The 18,800-nt window shown below is 38.1% G+C and overlaps 1 pseudogene; it reads right to left on the bottom strand.

The window, feature by feature from the left end:
* Positions 1-793: 793 nt before the first annotated feature.
* On the bottom strand, positions 794-4,867 carry LOC115729831 (annotated as a pseudogene).
* Positions 4,868-18,800: the final 13,933 nt, after the last annotated feature.

Genomic DNA, 18,800 nt, shown 5'->3' with positions numbered 1-18,800 from the left:
TCATGTCACATTTTTCCAATTAATCAAATTCACATCGATCAATCGGAAAGACTTTTTTCATGAAATTGGTACCGAAAGGGCATTAATTTTTTTCAATTAGCGTAACCAAGTCCTCGGACTTATTCTCTCCCGTTCGTAGAGATAAAATAGTTCTCCCGCTATTTTATATAGGTTTCTAATCAACCTACCGTAAATGATTAGTGGCGGCTCCGATTAAATATTTTCTCATGAATAAACCTAAGTTGCGATTCGGTAGGACTTGGGAGGGTCCGAATTAGGTTAGTTGATTTAATTAACCCGGTAATCCGTTAACCTGATTTTTAGGTCGTGACATACATTAGTCCACTCAATCTCTATTTTTTTTTTCGGTATTTTGGATCGTTTTCTATTTTTGCAACACTCTTTATCTTATACAAAGCTTGTATAAAATATACGGTTGGTTTTACTATATTCACGGAACTACTCCATTTGTAATGCATATTCAGTATGAAAAAACGAGGTTAATATTCATCTAAACGAAAACTGAATGTAGATGTTAAATTTGTGTGGTCTGAAATCTAAACTTGAAATAAGTGGGAAGTTAACAAGTGCATGATCTTGTCCTTGGAGTTAACAAGTGAATGTGCATAAAGTATGCACAAACTCTCCAGACTAAGTTCCTGCAACTCTCATCCATTCGCAAGGCCTCGCCTACAACTCTACATCAAACTTCAACCCGTCAAACTCAACATATGCAAAACCCAAATCCAATGACAAAATAAAACAATATGAAATTTGAAAAACCAAGAAAGAAAAGCATTCACGTTCACTCATGGAAGCTCCAATCTTTCCTCCTCTCCCCATGCTTCCTCCCCCTCTTGACCCCAGTCAACCCCATCTTCTCCATCGCAGCTCCAAAAGCTTGAAAGAACTTCTGCTTATCCTTTGCCAAGTCCTGCACCGCGGGCCTCGTCCTCGCATCCGCGAACAAGGCCTGGTCCGAGGCCAGCTTGGCCTCCAGATTCGCATACTATGCATGGTCGAACAAGAACGGCGCGGTCACGTCGAAAGGCGCGACAATGTCCTTGTTCCCCCCGAAGTGCGAGCATGACATCTTCAGGGCCTTCAGAGCCTCGGGTCAATCATCGGGTTGGGCTGCTTCATGCCATTGTAGTTGTAAAGGCGGCTCAAGAACTGCTTGCAGTGCGCGAACCCGATCGTGTGCGCGCTGGAGAGGACCACCATGTCCTCTAGGGTTAGGCCATTGGAGTTGCAGGGCTTGAGGAGCTTATTGACGGTCGAGTTTGCTCGCGGGATATTAGGTGGCACTCAGGCGGCTATTGAGATCCTCCCCTCCCACCTCCCTTTCTTCACTTGGTAATATGGACCGCCATACTGCATTCCGTGCAGTATCACTCGACATCAAATCATCTTCTTAGATACATTAGTCTAAAATTGAGCAAGTAAATAAAATGTTTTAATTCGATTCCTCCTAAACTATTCTTTCGATCATGAAGAAACCTCTATTATGTCGAGTTAACATGGGCTCTGCGCAACAAGCTTCTCTAAAAGTTTATTGGCTCTAATGGCTAATCTCGTATTAAAGTTGAATGCACAGTCATATTGTCTAAAAGTTTAAATTGTTAGAAAATGATGTGAAATGCATATTTACTTTATATAAGATTTAAGATTTGCTAAAAGCTAAACAAAAATAAAACAAAATTGATTGGCCTTGTCTTTATGATGCCATATGGGGTAACTTACAAAAATTCATTGGTCTTGTCCTTATGATGCCTTAATTTTTTCTTTCTTAAATTAAAATGAAAAGAGAAAACCTTTTGTCTTGCTTCTAAGCTCTTGGTTCGCTCCAACTTGGACAGAAAAACAAAGTCAACAAGACGACAACCTATTACGATAGTCTCGGCTGTTAAAGCAAATCGCAGATTAATAAAGGCAAAGTTATGTTCATATTAATAAAGTATTGCTCAAACTATGTTCTATTACAACCTTGTTCTTCGCACTATCAATAAATATTGCCAACGACCCAAAAGGGAGCCTTCTCTAAATTTTCTTAATATGTCGTATGTTTAAATAAAAATGTTAAATAATTCATAATAGTCAAAATATTCTGGAGATATTGATTGTCATTATAAAATAAATAATACTTGGGGGGGACCTGTACTTTAGGAAACTGGATCCGAAATACCACCAAATGGATAGTCCGACTGGGACGAGCATGTGGGGGGCACTGATTCTCATTTCCATACCATGAATATCTTGGACATGAATCATCACATATTCACAATTTAAAGACGAGTAAATCCCAAAATAAAATTATTTAAAAAAAAAACACAAGCTAAGGAAGAGAGGTTGATTGAAGTACCAAGTGGATGAAGTCCCCGGCAGCGATTGCAAGAATGTCAGCACAGGAAATGAGCCCGGAGCATTTAAGGCCGGTATGGTAACCATTCCGATTCAAAAAAAGTGATTCTGATTAAAATGATTTTTTTATTCTGTTATTTAGATGAGTTTTAGAGAATCAGAACGCGTTTAATAACTATCCAAAAATAAATGCGTTTAATGATTGCACAAATTTATGTTCCCAGGAACAATTGTTCTTCCCAATTTTTTTCATTTAAGTCAAATAATTACGTAGTTACTTTTTGAAATTTCATCCTACATTTCGAATTAATCTTCGATTAATTCATATTGATTCTCTCATATAACATATTGCATATTGATATGTAAAAATAAATATCAAGAATCATCATAAGTTATTATCGCCATTTATTGTGGGGCTTCATCGAACTCTTTTAAGCGAGCGGACAACCGACACGAGCGACACCTTCGTTTCTGCAAAAAAAAATGCACTGCATTGCCTTACATTGGTGTGCGTTTTTGGTTCTAGATAAATTCAACTGGTTTCTCGACATTGAAGACGACCTAAAAGAGAAAATTCTTGTAAGGGTTTTGAACTACTCTCTTTGACATTTGACAAAACAAAAAACTGAACAAAGAAGATTTGCACCCAAAAAGGAGATTCAACAAGAAGGTAAAGAATAAGGGGGGCAGCACCCAAATCTCTCTCTCTCTCTCTCTCTCTCTCTCTCTCTCTCTCTCTCTCCTTTTTGTTTCCCATCGTGCTGATGTTCATTTGCTAAGACAATGACGTGGATGTCGGGATTGAAGTGCATATGTTCTGAATTGCGATAGTAATATTATTACCAAAGAACAAACACCATAAAATAATACTATGAGTTTAAGTTTATTGGTGCAGATTACACCATATTTTTATTGGTAATATAAGTAATTACAACACTAGCATGATCCTAAATTGCTGTTAACAATAATAATTCATGTCAGAGATGAAACATTATAATTACTTATTAACTTCGAGAGCCGAATTATGGGAACTTCTTAATTATTCCGATTTTGCAAACATAGACATTGTTTTGCAATAAATATTTCTTTCATGCAAATCTAATTAGAGAAGGGAAAATGACACAAGTGATCTTTGAACCAATGTATAATATAGTACCTGAACTTTAAGTTTATTCAATGTGGTCTACGAACTTTAAACTAATGTGCAAAATTATCTCTGAACTTTTTATTTGTTCAACATGGCGAGGTAAATGTTTATTCGATCTAGTCCCTAAGCTATAATTTATCTAATGTTATCCATCCATTATCTTTGTTTTTTAGTCGAAATTATCCATCCATTATTTCAAGTCAAAAGAATTTGTTGACTTGGCTTTTAATCGGATAAGTTTGGACGGTGAACAAAAAAATAACATTACATGTAAATTATTAAAATATTCTACATTATCCATGTTTTTGATGACGTGGATTATTATTTCCTGATTTGAGTTGAATATTACATTACACGTAACATTATTTACGTATTCACCATTCAAACGAACCATATTGGAAGCCAAATCAATAAAATCCGTCAACTTGGTTTAATGGAAGGATAATATTGATTGAGTAGACACTACATTGAATTATAACAAAACTTTAGGATCGTATTGAACAAATTAAAAGTTCATACATGATAATGCATATTGAGTCAAAGTTCAGGCACTACTTATTAGGAGAAATTCTTATTATCTATTAGATATTTAAATATTTTCATTTGGTGCAAACTTAAAATTGAAAACAATTGCTAAAGAATATATTTTTGTACTTCCACATGCAAGCTTTGTTGATATTATCGACTTGGCAATTATTCATTATTCAGTTAAATAATCACCGCCATTGCTTTGCCAAAAGTTATGTTTCCGAACGGAAATGTGGGGAATAGTTTTGTAAATGGCAATTATACTTTTGTTGTAATCCAACTGGTTTTAATATAACATACTAAGAATTTCTTCTAATTTTTTCTATTGCACAACTTTCTTTCTCGACATAATTCGAATAGACCCGCCTTTTTTTAAAAAATTACTGTGTAAAGGTGTCGGTCAAGTGAATCCTCCTGTCTTTATAATTTCTTCTTATCCAAATGCAAGTGCCCAAATATTTCCCAAGTCCAAAGTGAGGTGCTAATCCCTTCTACGCATTTGAAGGACCCACGAATTAATAGGTCATCAGTTATAACCACCCCCTCCTTAAATTTGTAGAGTGCAAAGGGGCACGTTAATTGCTGAGGTGGCGTGCATTTTTTTGGTTGAAATTTGATTACTGAGTTGGATTTAAAAGATAAAAATCTGACTTTTCTCTTATTCATCTCCACCCACTCTTTTCTCCGGATCTTGCCCATCGGTCCCCATGTTCAGACGTCTTTTTGACCGTTTCTTAAGATCTGGTCGTCCACGGTCGTTGGCGACTAACGAGCCATGTTGCTCGCGGCACTCCAGCAGCTTTTGGCCATGAGTTCCACATCTGGAGCCATGGCCGCGAGCAATGCGGCTTCTGATCTAAAAGTTCGGCTGAGCCCGGTTCAAAAGGCTAGTCTTGAAGTCCTGTCGCTTTCTCTAGACAATGCAACTTGTCAAAAAAACAGAGAAAAAGAAAAAATGAGGATGAAATCATGAAGCTTTTATCGGTCTTTGTTGACATATGAATTTTAGTCACCATTTTTGCTGAGTTTGATGATGGATTGAGTGCAACAATGAAGGATGCATTGAGTGCAACAATGAAGGAAGCAATTGAAGCATATCACCTTGTGGAAGAGTGGAAGGGACAACTCCAAATAAAGGGAGCATGGTGAGATTTCCAATTTTATTTTCTATACAAATTCAATGAGACTGATTGGGGAAAATTAACATGATAATGACATTAGCAGCGTGATCGATTTTTTCCCGAATTACATTAAATTTTTCACCATTGGCAACAGGTGAAAATAGAATAGGGAAGCTATACTTGAATTGAAATCAATAATGCAGTTAGAGAAAATGAAATGCGAACACTGAGATTTACGGGTGCTAAGTAGATGTTACTTACTTCATTTATTGGAAGTTACTGTTCTAACCAGGATTTTACGAAGTTCATTAAAAAAATTTACCAACAGCAATAGATTTTCTTGAGAAAGTCCTCGAGGTCTAACAAATCGGACGCCCTTAAAAGTCAAAGCTCAAAAATGTCGCCTTGCATGCGGAGAACTGAATATCTAAGTTTAAAAGAAACAGATTATTATTCTAATGTGATCAATCAAAATTCCTAATTACATTACAATGATTAAAACTACCTTGTAAACAGAAATGTCCTGGTTTGCTCATACAAATTACAGTTTTCTTTGTATGACATGCATGTATATTAATCTTAATTCTGGTTATATTATATTCTCTTAAACTTTTAGTCTAAATAGTTGTGCACACAAATTCAACACAAGATAGAAGTACATCAAAAGGCCGTGAAAAATAGTTTTGGAGGTAGGTGGGGGACCATAAAAAATTCTATTATAAGCCTCTTCATTTATTAGAGTGAGAGAGCAAATGACCTACCATATTCAATCTTCTTAGCTAATTAGATGAAATTTGAGACTAATGTTGTTGTGCCGTATCTCTTCTCCAATACTTTCATGATATGTCCATATTATATTACTGATCACGAGTTTTGACCAAATTTTACACTTTGTGCAACTCAAGAGAAATTAATAAAAAAAAATTGATACAATATAAGATAATAAAATTTTTTTATAAGAAACACAAAATTGCGAATACAACTTGACCAACAGTGCATGTGTCACTAGTTAGTCGAAAAATATATAATATAAAAATAAAAAATAAATTTTTGTTATTGTAAAATAGAGAAAAAAGATAGATAATTAAAAAAGTAAGTAAATAAAAAAATAATATGCAAATAAAAGGGGATCAATTCGGTTAAAAAAACTCTAACAGGTTTTTTGACGCAGTTTTGGCACAGAAACGCGTGGAATGAGGGATAGGAAAGAGGGATATATACACAGAACTGAGATTTTTCTTGAGATTGTTTACACTTGAATTTTTCCAATGGTTAAAAATTATAAACTTCGAGATTCGAGATCCCTATCACGGTCTCACTTCTCAAACACCCCCCCTCCCCCCAAAAAAAAAGGGTGTTACAATCCGTAGTATCTCGACGGCACAAATAGAATTAGGCCTTTAAATCACACATTTTTCACAAAATTGGTCGAAGCCTAATCTTTTGGCCAAATTGAGGAATTTAACCTTTGGTTGGAAAATGACAATTTAAAAGTAGAATCCCATTGGTTTCCACTATCATTTTAAGTTCAGGGACTACAAATTTTAAAAGACATCAGATCTTGATCAAAAAAATTAAATTTCAAGAGCCGATTGATCATTTAGAATATCATGCTTGACATAGGAGGATTTGAGCACTTACCTTTCAAAATCTCGCCATTTGGCACGATCCCGCGAAACCCTAAGTAAAACCTATAAAAGTCTCACTGGTTGTCGTTAGACGATGCGGAGGTGTGTTTTCCCTGGGTCCTGGTATTCGCTCGCCATTGAACGCCGTCTTGAAGGATCGTCCGAGGTACTCTGTTGTCCCTTGCTTCGCAACTGAGAGGTGGGAATCGCGGCTTCATCTTGCACCATTACCATCATCGCCGCTTCGCTTCCATTAGGTAACCAAGATCTGTCGATGTTCAATGGCGGTACTGGAGAGGATGTAATCTGGAATCATTGACTCGAGTGCGCACCCTCTGAGTCGTGGTGAGGTTTCCTTGGCCAATCCGTCCAGTTCCCAAGGTGGGAAATGGTGGCCGGATCGCTAGTTTAATCGTCGGATTGGTGAGTTCATCTCTAATTTTTTTTTTTTTGGTCAAAGAGTTCATCTCTAACTTATGTAGTTTGAACTGTGATGAAGTCAAATACATATAGGACATCATGGTGGATAAGATGCTCATACGTTGATGAATGAATGCTTTGATTATTGTTTTCTTAGAAGCCAATAGAAGATAGATCACTACATGTTTGATCTGTGTTTCTCGTAGACCATTAAGCCTGTCTCGGTTCTTGCCTGTTTTGAACTAGATAACATCAGAATCTTAAACAATGTTCAACAAGAAAAATGATCCTGACATTCTAAGCTTTGACTCGATAGGTCGCATGATGAAATGTGGACCTAGATGACGTGCTCGAGGTTCTACAACGTACATCTGCTGGAAAGGAAAAGAAGCGCTTGGGCATCACCATCCGATTAACGAGGCGATCCCTGCGATTCCCTTTCCCTGCCGTCTCCATCTCCTGAGATCTCGGCTAGCGCTTACAGCAGCGCTGTGTTTCGGGGAGAAGACCGGATGAGTCATCTGGGAAACAAGAAAGCTTGGCGTCCATGTGCAGAAGGGTGGCTTTGGCGGTAGCGCCTATCCGGTGCCAGTGGGTGGGCATGTTGGGACTCAAAGTTCCTCAGCCACCGGAACTCGCCCATGGTTGCTCACCTCCGCAGTTGCAGACCGAGGAAAAGAGAGGAACAATCAGCAGAGGTGAGCAACGATGGGCGAGTTCCGGTGGCCAAGGAACTTTGAGTCCCAACATGTCCACCCACTGGAGCCTCCCTTCTTCAAGTGGACGCCAAGCTTTCTGATTCCCGGTTGACGCCCTTCTCCGCAGACACGGTGCTTCCGCAAGCACCAGCTGAGCTCTCAGGAGATAGAGATAGCATCAGAGGGATTACGAGGGGAAGGGAGAGCGTGAACTTGATCCAGCCATCGAAATCGCAGAGATCGCCTCATGGGGGCAGTTATTGTTCAATCTGAAGGTAAGAAATTGTTTGGGTTATGGAAAAATATTCTTGCCAAAAGCTCGGCGGTTTGTCCGTGCCTTCTGCTGTATAAATTTTACCGAGAACCTTCCAAGACACTGGACATGTTGCCCAGTGAGTTGAAGGTATTCTATCCATTGTTTGATTCAGGTGCTTATATTATCAAAAGATGCAGTCTTATACCGCGGCAGTCATAGAGAGGTGATCCTATAAATTTGTTTTGTAGATTCAGAAAGTGATATTGCTCATCCTGATGTTATGTAACTGCAGGTTTTTTTTAGTACAACAGTGGTGAACAAGCATATGCCGATGTCGATAGGGCCAAGATGAGATTCAATCTGATCCTGACCAAATCTGTGTACATAGTGAAGTGCAATGATGGCAAGAAGTTCTCTTGAGGAGCTCTCACTCGCTATTCCAAGCTCGAACTCAATCCTTATGCTGCGATCCTCAACTACCGGCAGGTCAATAAAGTAGTATTCGATTAATCTCTTCTTTGAAATATAAAGATATCGCGCAGAATTGAAGGCACGACCCCTGTGCTTTGGTTGAGTTACATGAACATCCATAGAGTCAAAATCAGTGCTTGTTACTCCATAATTTGTTTCCCAACTACTTGGATTGAATTTGCTTTAGGAGAATTTGTGGAAAAAAAAGTGATAGCTGTATGGGAACAAAAATGTGTGCTTTTATGGATGCATGGCCTATTAATGTGACAATCACGACGATTAGACGGTCTAAGTCCCTGATATGTTGTTAACTTAGTGACCCCGCGGTGAAGTGAGGTTGCTGCTGTTTGAATCATTTTAAAACTTTAAAATCTTAACAAGTTTAGCTCCTTTGCGATTGAATGTTGTTCTTGTGAGGTTTATAGCTTTCAAGGCAACGAATTTACTTATAATTGTGATCATTTAGATTCTATTAGAACTTTAAAAACTTTTTAGCACAATGGCGAGGATGAACATAAACAAAGAAGGAATTGCGAAACGCGACGTGTGGGGGACTACAAGGAAATCATTTTGGCGAAAAGCGAAGCTGCCCCGACTTGGAAGCGAGACGCACACCTGCTGTCCTTTTTGTCGCAATCAATTCTTGCAGAGGAGAGATGGAGATTCTTCACGGTCTTTGGCCTCTTCAAAGGCGAAGTTAACTAGCAAGATATGTATAAAGAAAAAAGGAATTGTGAAATGCAACGTGAGGGAAACTACGACGAAATTATTTTCACGGAAAGCGTAGCTGCTCGAAATTCGAAGTGAGACACACATATCTGTTTGATCCAGTGAAGAATCTCTTTCTCCTCTACGAGACTTGATTGCGACGGAAAGGACCGCAGGGGTGTGTCTCGCTTCTATGTTCAAGTAGCTTTGCTTTTTGCTAAAATGATTTCCTCGTAGTTTCCTGCACATTGTGTTTCGCGATTCCTTCTTTGTTTATGTTCATCCCCACCACCGTGCTAAAAACTTTTTAAACTCCTAATAGAATCAAAATGATCACAATTATAAGTAAATTCGTTGACTAGAAAGATATAAACCTAACAAGGACAACATCCTATCCCAAAGGGGCTAAATTTTTTATAGAACTGAAAGTTCTAAAATGATTTGAACAGCAGGCAACGTCACATCACAACGAGGTCACTGAGTGAGAGGAACTTAGACTGTATGATTGTCGTGATTTTCACATTAATAGACCAAATCAACCATAAAAGCCCACTTTTTGTTCCCATACAACCATGGCCCTTTTTTTAAATTTTCCGGTAATTCTCCTAATCCAAATTGAATCCAAGGGATTAGGGAAACAAAACAAATTGGAGTAATAAGCAATAATTTTGACGCTATGATGTTTGAGTAACTCAACCAAAGCACAGGGATCGTGCCTTCAATTCTACGCGATATTCTTCTATTTCGGAGAAGAGGTTAGTCGAATGTTGCTTCACCGACCGATCTGTAGTTGGGGATTGCATCATAAAGATTGAGTTCAAGCTAGAGTAGAGGTTAGTGCAACGTGTGACGCTGCGATGTTTGCTCTACAACCAAGAAAAGAGAAAGGCCAGTGAAGCAGCATTCGACTAACCAATTCTAGGTACTGACCTGGCCTCGAAGGTTAGGTTCTTTGGGCTTGAAAATAGGAAATTCCAGCATTATAGGAAAATACCGCACGCGTGGACGAGGAATAAATTCCAGCTCGCACGTTGAATTAGTTATAATGCATATCTTCTCAAATCTTCTCAAATCAGTTCAAAGAGAAAACGAAATCCGTCCTCTTCACTAGAGCTCAAATCTTCTCGAATCCTTCCTCTTCTCCTTACTGATTTTACACCTTCCAATCTCTCTTCTCCTCCCCGTCTGTCATTGACGTGCCATCGCTGCTAATATCAATCAATCTTGACTGATTTGAGAAGATTTGAGAAGATCTGCATTATAACTAATTCAATGTGCGAGCTGGAATTTATTCCTCATCCATGCGTGTGGTATTTTCCTATAATGCTGGAATTCCCTATTTTCAACGTTTGGGAGATCTCCAAGATTTAGATATAGAGGATGCTCATCCTGTTCAGGAAGATCAGTTGAAGAGAAAAAATAGCTGTAGAAGAAGGAATGTGTAACCTTTGGGACTCTCAGAGAGGAATATTCAACAGCCAAATTAGATCAAGCACTATGCCATTTTAGTTGGGTATAATGAACTAACTGGAGAAGGCTTCACATCAAACCCTTTGGCCGGATTGTCGGATAAGGTCCGCTTGATATGTTTGCTCGCTTGCTGTTTTTGACAAGTAGAAATATGGGGAGATTTCGTTATGGAGGAAGTTTGCTTCTGGTGCTTATCCAATAAACACTTTTATCAATTTAAGAGAGTTTAGGAAATAAACACTTTTTCCTTGGCTGTACCTGTAACTTTGGCTTTGGGAAAAGCTTTGGCTTGAGTAAATTTACTATTGGCATTCTACAAATTGTCGAATTGTTTTGTTTATCTTATGATTCTTATTTCATGAACTATTAACCTACATCATTGTCACAGCTACCGGTGTCAAAACCAAATTGAAAATCAGAAATGGAAACCTAATCAAACCAAACACATGTTTGATTCGGTTCAGTTTTCGATTGAGATAATGAAAAAATAACATTTCTTTTTTCCGGTTCGGCTCATTTTGGTTAAACCAAACCAAACTGAAATGGCCCCTCGTCGTAATATTAGCGATTTAGATGATCTCTCTGTACTTTCAGGATACCAATCCCTTTGCCGTGATGCCACATCACCACGCCCCCAACTCTTCTCTCGACAATGCTTGCTTTGTAAAGATTTCATTGAAAATAAACCTGAAAAGAGAGTACAAATAATCAGTGACGTAGCTGCTATAGAGAGTTATAGTTTGATTTATGATGATTGAATTCCTCGATCTCCTTGATCAACTCGCTTGTGGGTTTGGGATTGATTGAGGATGCATGTCTTTTATGCATATACACATAGGTACCGAAAAAAAAAAAAGAAAAAAAAGAAGAAGTAGTAGTGATTTTTTTACGCATCCAGATTTAGGACTAAAGTGAAGGTTGTGGATTTTGCTAGACAAAAAAAAATCGGAATAGAATTGAATTAAACCTAAAATTGATGGTTTTTTTTTTTAGGGAATTAACCCTTCGACTATCCTACGAGTATGCATGGCTATTAACCTGCTTTAAAAACTGAAGCTTACATGGCTATTAAAGCCGCTCGTGACTAGTTCTTCTACTCCACTGACTGCGTTATTAGATTCCGTGTATGGCACCCTAATTTGACTATTTATAAGATTGCTGGAGATCATAAACCACGTATTATTTAAACTCTGTCATAAAATCTCAACGACACGATATCAACAGGAAATTCTGGCCTCATGACATTAAAGAAAAGTCAACGTTTTCTACAAGTTTGAAAAAAAAAATTGGAGGAAAGCAACTATAGTAATAGCGGCCTCATCGTGTGGATTTCAGTGGTTTGATTTGATTTGTTTTTCTCTTGTATCTTATCCTCCTTAATTGTGAAAAATAATCGATGATAACAATAATGACAGTATCTTCCACCTGTAAATATCCGGTGAACGTTACACATGTCCTAAACTGAATTTATCACATTTGATGAGTCCAAGGTAGGACCTATATTCATGGGACTCACATTCCCGATAGTCATCCTTTATGTCTACTTTCAGTTTAGGGAAAATTGTATAAACATTCTAAATTCTGAAATTAATAAGTATTTTGTTCTGAACTTTCAATCGTCACTCCTAAACTTTCACTTGATTATGTCGTTATAATTTTGTATGCTTCAACTTTAACGCAAATGAGGACTCAAAAAATAGTATATGCAGATTGAAAGTTTGAGTCAAACACATGCCCTCTTGTCCCCCTTTCCCTTTTTTTTATATATAGGATCCACCAAATTCGTCCGTCGAGGTTCGTGCATTTTTCACCTAAAAAGTTCAGCTTTTAGAAAAAGAAGAAAACAATCACTTTCAGTGCTTCTCTAGTTGAGCCGTCGACAAGTTTTGTATATTGTGCTTGGTTGGTTATGTTCTGAATTATCACATGTTATTTATATATACACCGCATGCACAGGTATACATATTGCATTTGGCAGTGAGTTATGTTCGATACAAGTATGTTATCTTCATACACCTACCCTTCGCTACCGTTAAATTGGATTGTCTGTTTATCTCCAAATACCATTAGCTTTTTCCTAAGACTCTTTGTCCTGCATTCTTATCGGCAAGATCTACTTAGGCGATGCTACCAAAAAAACAAGATATAAGCCTCGTAAGCCCATTGAATTGCCCACATTTGGGCCGGTTTTCTCCAACGTTTTGTTTTGTTTTAGGCCCGAATGAAAGGAGAGGTTGGTCTTTTGTTGTTGCTGAAGCGAGCGAGAGAGTGTCGGCGACCGAGACGGTAGCCAAGCCAAGGTCCACCGCCGTCAGTGATTCCGGCGACCTTTCCTCGCCATCGAATCAGGTAACGCTTCCCTTTATAATATGTTTTCTTCTTTTTCTCGGAAACCGAGTACTCATAGATTGATCGATGAAACTGATTTGTAGCTAATTAGTCCGGAAATGCTACGTAGGAAAAAGGTGTGCGAGGAAGAAGATGATCCAGAAAATTAAAAAAAAATTAGAAAAAAATAAAAACAAATAAAAAATAGAGAAATAAAAAGGAATAAAAGAGGCTGAGAATTGGGTCGGGGTCTATTTAGTGGAGTAATTGGGCTAAAGAGTTAATAGCTAAGTAGCGGCCACACGCGATAGCGATATGACACAGCATGCCTACTGAAGAATTGGGTTGGGTAGTAATTGTGCTAAAGAGTTAATAGCTAAGTAGCACCCACACGCGATAGCGACACGACACGGCACGCCTACTCAAGAATTGAGTCGGGTAGTAATTGGGCTAAAGAGTTAATAACTAAGTAACATAGACACGTGATAGCAACATGACACAACACGCCGACTTAAGAAATAGAGAATTCCGATAAGTTGAGACACGTATATTAACTGTATATATTTTACTATCATCTTTATGATTATTTCAATCATATTAATTTGATTTAAATCCACAAATAAATTAATAAGAAGGAAAGAGCCTAGAACGAATTTACGCTAAAAACATTAATCTACCGTTTGTTAATATCATTCATTGTTTGTCGGATGTCTCGCACATCACATGTCGATCGCGTGGTGGAGCAATCAGACACGGAGGCCCTCGGAGTTTGTGCTTCCTATTGTGAATAGATTGAATGAATTTGGGGCTAAAACAGGTTCATTTTCGAGCCGGGCCTTAAGGCAGGTCCAAGCTTTAGACCAACTCGGACCCTTAAGGTCGAGGTCGGATGCTAGTGGAGTGGGTCGGGTCATCTGACCCGATTTGGATAAAATAAAGAATAAAAGGATTAAAAAAATCTAGAAAGGAAATAAAAAGAAATAAAAGAAATAATTAAAATAATATATAATAAAATATTCATATAAAATTAAAATTAAAAATTAGAAAATTCCAAAAAAAAAAAAAATTAGAAATTAGATTTAGACTAGTTTTACTAGATTTTAGTGATTCAAAAAATTGAATAAGCCTTTAGTGCTTTACTTTAGGATCTTGATCGTTTCTTTTAGAAAAATGCTAGGTTGTTAATTGTGCATTTTACATATGTTTCAATTTTTACCTGATTGTGCATTTCTTATATTGTTTGTTCTTTTTTAGCAGTTAGAGATGTTGCAGGGACACTTAGCGAACAAGAATTTTGGAAATAAATTGATAGAAAAACAGCATGAAAACACTTTAAAAAATGAATAATCAAGTTTAAGTACCGAAAAAGCATTAGCCGATTGGCTAGTGTAATCAAGTGCTCAGACCTTATAAATCTTTGGTTCTAGAGGAACGCTTGCACACTTTACTTGGTTTCTTGCCGGCCCAAATAGGCTAGTGGCGATTGCTTTTGCACGTTAGACACTTCTAAGGCTACGAATTGGTATGGGTTTGGGAGAGCTCGAGCTAAGCCTTTTGGCATTGTAATCCATTAACCCTTCCTTGGGCATACTTTTTTTCGCCCTTTGGGAGGGTTGCGACAAGTGACAAATGTAAAGTCTATTTGAATCCACTCATCTTATTCAGTCCATCTTTCCAATGACCACGCTCCAAGGAGAAAGATTTATAAGGACATCGGAGAGAACATAGTGGAAGTTTGTAAAATTTTCTCTTCTCTAGAATCTGCCTTTTACTCAGACATCACTGCACTTTATATAGCTGAGTAAAGACATTTTTATGAGCAAAGTGGAAAAGAAGTATGGCTGACAAAACATATTACAGACTTTACTGAATATAAAAAAACTTTGAAAGAGTTTGATTCTCTTCACATGGGATTGTCTATAATTTTAGTATCCTGAATTTCTTGAAAACTACATCCAAAAGATATGCACAATTTAGCAACGGATGGGGACACTAGTTTTTTATTTTTGATTTTTTGAAAATTCACAGAAAAGGTGGTTTTCCTCCATCATATCCCATTACTTTATTAAATTGAAAAGTGAACCACAATTTTATATGGCTTCCTTGATTTCTAGAAAGTGGCCAACCAAGAACCTATGTTACACGGACACGCGTCTGACACGCCTAGAGGGATACACTCTCGTCCCGGACAAATTTTATACTTGAAATCCAGCCCAAACACCATGGGCCTTCTTGATAGCCTAGCGTTGTGCCCAACCTAAGATATTGGGATCCCCATTTTATAAGGAGTTGTCCCTCTCTTCTTCTATTTCTCAATCAATGTGGGACATGGACCATACCAGGGAGGAAGAAGAGAGGTACCGCCGAAAGATAAAAGAAGAGAAAAAACTTAATGCGTGAAAATAGAAATGTGCAAGGCAAGAAGTAAATGACTAGCTCTTAAAGCAAAAAATGACAAAAAGAAATTACTTCAGAGTAAATCTTTGTACTCTTTCACCTACGTAAACATATGCTTAATGCTAGTGACAGCTTAGAGTAGACATGGCCAAATGAAATCGTGGGCCCGGAACCGGCCAATCAAAGTAAATCTTTGTACTCTTTCACTTACGTAAACATATGCTTGATGCTAGTGATAGCGTAGAGTAAACATGGCCAAATGGAACCATGGGCCCGGAAGCGGCTCTCAAGGGCCGGTTCCGAGCCGGTTCCAACCCGCTTTTTTTTATTAAAAAAAAAAAGAGGCACGGGGGAAAAGAGCAATTTGGGCCTAGGAACCCCGGCACGAGAACCGGCCCGGAACTGGTGGTTCCACCTTTTTTAGGAACCGGAATTGGCGATTCCAAGGAACCGGCCACCTCTTGTTTAGAGTAAGAAGAAGCAATGAAGTCATGCAATCCACGCATAAGCAGAACTCAATGTCGAAATAAATTATTATGTAAATTCATTCTAGGACTCTTATTATTTATTTATTTATTTATTTGTGCTTCATAAAAATGATAATTTAATATGTATTTATAAAAATATATATTTAATATATAACGTGTCCCAGCATGTCGAAATTCTCTATTTTTTTGAAAAATCACATGTCGGCGTGTCATGTCGTGTCGTATCGTGTCCCGTGTCGTGTCGGTGCAACATACCCAAGAACCACAATCTCGTTTCTTCTTCCCGTCTATCTCCCCTTGTATCATTGACATGCCTCCGCTGTGCTAATATCAATAAGTCGTGATCTTCCTCTCGTCATTGGATTTGGGTCAAGTATCGGATGCTAGAGAGAGTGGAGGACGCTGACCAGGATGTCAAGCCGATCGGCGTGCCATTTAGGTTTTACGGCGAGGGGAGGGGGCGGAGGTGCCATTACGAGGCCTTCGAATCCGAAGGAATTCAATACGCACTTGTAAGTATTTTTTTGCAAAGTTGGAAGTCTTTACTTTCCTTCTTCCTCAAATTTTTGTTTAACTTTTCTTCTTTTCCCGTTGCGGCTGTCATTCGGGAGGATACTGTTCTTGTGATCCCCGATGAAACATATCAAAAACCAAATGTGGCTATTATCAAGGCAACTATTTCCACATTTCATTCCTTGATTTTTCACTTTTTTATCACTTGAAGTTGGCCTTCTCTCTTTATTACCTTGCGAAAACTCCGTTTCTTTGATAACTGTCGTAGAAAGTTTGTACCATTTGTTGGTATTATGATTTATTCAGTTAGGTACTCATCATCTTATTATATATAGGATATTGCCCAAACCAGTAATGGAAGCATCATGGTTACTCGGCAATGGTTCTACAGACCTGCGAGGTAGAGAAAAAGGGAGGTGGGAGTTGGCAGCCGTGTGACCCCAAAGAGCTCTTTTATAGTTTCCGTCGAGATGAGATTCCCACAGAATTTGTGATGCACGAGTGTGTGGTACACTTTATTCCAATTCACAAGCAACTCCCTAATGGAAAAGAGAATCCTGGTTTTGTAGTGCAAAAGGTTTACGACATTATTGAAAAGAAGGTATGGAAGTCGGCCGACAAGAATTATGAAGGCCACAAACAACTTGAGATATATATTCTCTTTCAGAAAACCATGCAATGCTTGGGAGATCTCCCAGATTTCGATATAGAGGATGCTCATGCTTACCAAGAAGATCAGTTGAAGAGAAAAAGGAGCTTCGGAATAAGGAATGTGTCACCTTTGAGTTTCTCCAGAGAGGAAGATTGAACAGCCAAGTTAGAACGGCACTCAAAGCTGAATCAAGAGGAAGTTGTACAAGTACAGCCTCCGAATACTATGCCATATTAGTCGGGTCCAATGAACTAACTGGAGAACGCGTTGTTGATGAATGGTTTGAGAGGCTTCTTCAGGCAGTGCAGTATGTTTGCACTTCTGAAGGAATTAATGATGAAAATGGAAATAAGTTAGAAGGCTTCACATCAAACCCTTTCGTCAGATTTTGAGATAAGGTCCGCTTGATATCAATTGCTTGCTGTTTTTGAGAAGTAGAAATACAGGGAGATGATTTAAGAGACGTTTAGGGTGGTTTGGGAAATAAACATTTTTCATTGGCTGTACCTGCAACTTTGGCTTTGAGAAAAGTTTTGGCTATATTGAATCTACTATTAGCATTCTACAAAATTTTGAATTGTTTCTATTATGTTATATTCTTATTTTGGGAACTAATTACCTACGTCATGATCACAGCTAGGAATGACACAACCAAACCAAAAATATGAAACGAAAACCTAATCGAACTGAAAATTTCGTGTGTATATGTTTTATTTGGTTTGATTCGGTTTTCGTTTTGGAGAATGAAAAATATCATTTCATTTTTCCGATTTGATTAATTTTAGGTAAACCGAATCAAACTGAAAATCGTCCCTCTTCTTAATATTAGTGGTTTACACGATCTCTCACTTCTTTCAGGAGCCCAATCCCTTTCCCAATCCCTTTGCCGTGATGCCACATCACCCTGCCCCCAAGTCTTCTCCGACAAAGCCTGCTTTGTAAAGATCTCATTGAAGACAAACCTGTAAATCACAGTCGCCCCACCATTCTATTGCAATTCGTCCTTTGCTTTCATCGTAACTAGTAGCCAGTACGATATTCCTATAATTTCTTGTTCTTCTTATCGAGCTATAGGGCCTCTGAACTAGGATTATAGTTGCACATCTTTGCACAAGCATTGTTACTTGCAGTCCGAATAGGATGTATCGACTGGCAGAAAGAGGTAATTTACAGTAAATCGATAAATCGAACGTTGTTACCGTGTAAAGTATTATTCGATCTATGGTTGGTACTTGACATTTGACATTGTTGCAGGCAAAGGAAGCCACTAACAGAGTACATAGCGCCATGAGTCCTGCCGCTGGATTGTTATTGTAAAGCTCCGGTGAAAAAATATTGCGGTTGGAATCAGATAGTAGATTGCAAACACTCCGGTTCCTGGCATTGAAACCTAGTGTGAATTGATGAAATAAGACGTGCTAGAGCCACATATGGAGCTTACGCCAAAGGTCTGAAACAAATGTTAGATTAATAATCCATCAAGGTTGATCTCAGAAATCTCTTGATGAGGATCTAATGTTGCAGCCTGAATTTTACTTGTGTTTAGTTTTAGGAAGAGTTAGATGCACGGTCCACCGCTCGTGTTTTCCTTGGCATAATCTTGCTCTTGACTTC

Source organism: Rhodamnia argentea, chromosome 5 (assembly GCF_020921035.1).
Source record: "Rhodamnia argentea isolate NSW1041297 chromosome 5, ASM2092103v1, whole genome shotgun sequence".
In the NCBI taxonomy this organism is placed as follows: domain Eukaryota; kingdom Viridiplantae; phylum Streptophyta; class Magnoliopsida; order Myrtales; family Myrtaceae; genus Rhodamnia; species Rhodamnia argentea.
Note: the sequence above shows the minus strand (reverse complement) of the source record. Positions and strands in the feature narration are given on the sequence as shown.